At 47.6% G+C, this 1,881-nt stretch overlaps 1 non-coding gene across 1 annotated transcript; it reads right to left on the minus strand.

Annotated features, from left to right (window-relative positions):
• Window positions 1-520: 520 nt before the first annotated feature.
• Window positions 521-625, minus strand: LOC121277514. The gene has a single exon (XR_005942894.1). It is a non-coding gene; the product is annotated as a U6 spliceosomal RNA (small nuclear RNA).
• Between the last annotated feature and the right edge of the window lie 1,256 nt (window positions 626-1,881).

Here is a 1,881-nt window from a genome sequence, read left to right on the forward strand (position 1 = left end):
AAGAGGGTGGGTGATGACATCACCGTGGGTGTGGGGCGAGAGCTGAGAGAAAGCACCCTGATGGCAGAAAGCTGCCTCAGGGGGATGCAGACCCGAAAACCATCAAATAAAATTTCAAAAAGCTGGAATAAAATGTCCAAGCATCAGAATCAGGCAGCTAAAAATATAGATGATAAAAATGCTGCCCACAGATTTTTATTTTAATTTTATTTCATAACGATAACCTCATCCCGCTCTTGGATGAGGTTTCAAGAAAAATGTAAAGGCCGTCTGGCTGATTCGCCTGCCCGCCAACCGTGAGATTGGATGGAGCAGGAAAAATCGGAGTCAATTGCTCCGTTAATGGGCTTAATTTCTACCTGTGCTGACATATTATTAGATGGGATGATGTCGGATCGTGTTCTGACGTCATCATGCCCGAGAAATTGGCAGCCCGCCCACCTTATTTAAAGTTAATTGCTTAGTTAAGCTTGTTAATGTGGCAATTGACTGGAATAATGCTGCTGGGGACAATAAAACATTTAATATGGAACACTTCACGAATTTGCATGTCATCCTTGCACAGGGGCCATGCTAATCTTCTCTGTATCGTTCCAATCTTAGTATATGTGAGTGTGAATCACACCAGGTGGGAATTGAATTTCTTTTCACTGTTAGATTGTAAGGGCAGGTTAAAAGTCACCAGCTGAGTCCTTAGTTTGACCTCGGCAGTTCAGGCTGCTGTGAGTGCTGCCAGCATTTGCTACTAGAAGCTGTGTTTCCAGGGTATACACTTGGGGAAACATGTTCCCCCTGTTGGGGGGGAAGTGAGGAAGCAGACGCGCCTCTGAATGGCACCCCCAATCGGGGGCGCGCTGCCATTTTACGTGACATCGGCTCAGATATGCGCTCCCTGTGTGGGTGGCGGGGGCATTCCCTCAGCCAGAAGTGTGCTCTTTCACGCATGTGCATGAAAGTGTGCACAGTTCTCCCTGAGGCTCAGTGCTGCTTCAGGGAGATAGGCTCAGAATTAAAATTTGTAAATCAAATGATAAAAAAATTTCCCTGACATGTCCCCCCATGTGACACTGTCACATGAGTTGGGACATGTCCATAACCTTTATTGATACCTTTAATAAAAATTTAAATACCCTTATGAAACCTCATCCTGCCCATGGATGAGGTTTCATGCTTTTTCCAAAGCCCGCCAGGGCTCGCAGCCTGCCGCCAACTTAAGGTTGGATGGGCAGGTCCATTAATGACCTCAATTAGTTTTTCAATGGCCTCAATAAGCCTTTGACAGGTCCGCGGATGCACACCTGACTCGGCAGCACCCCCGCTGACCTAAAAATGGAAATGACATGGGGTGATGCCTGGAGTAGCGCCTGATGTCATCACACCTCCACCCCTCTCGCTGATCGGAAGATCCTGCCCATGCTGTTTTGAGGCATCATTTAGCTTGCAGAAAGGCGCACTTAGATCCTCAACTGTACCTTAGCTTGTTTGGTTGTACAAATATGAGATAGTGGTCTCTGTGGGAGGCACATTCTCCAGTGAGGAGGAGGAGGAGGTTGAGAGGGAGAGGAAGCAGATCAGATGGTTAGGGACACGGTGCACTCACTGGTGATGCATCAGAGTGACAGATCTGCGCCGGAGCAAGTAGCTGATGCAGACCTGATGCTGCTGCAACAGAGGCACAGAGCAAGGGCTTATGCTGCTAATCAAGTTTATAGACAGGGAATGAGCTACCTTCAAATATCAGAGACACAATGCTGGAGGAGACTAAGGGTCTCCAGAGCCACAGGGACCTCTCTATGTGAAATAATGGCAGGGGAAATAGCTTCTAACTGCTTGGATGATCACCCAATGCCAGTAGCTGTACAGGAGCCTGTTGCACTGAAT

The sequence above is a fragment of the Carcharodon carcharias genome, chromosome 4, assembly GCF_017639515.1.
Source record: "Carcharodon carcharias isolate sCarCar2 chromosome 4, sCarCar2.pri, whole genome shotgun sequence".
NCBI lineage: Eukaryota > Metazoa > Chordata > Chondrichthyes > Lamniformes > Lamnidae > Carcharodon > Carcharodon carcharias.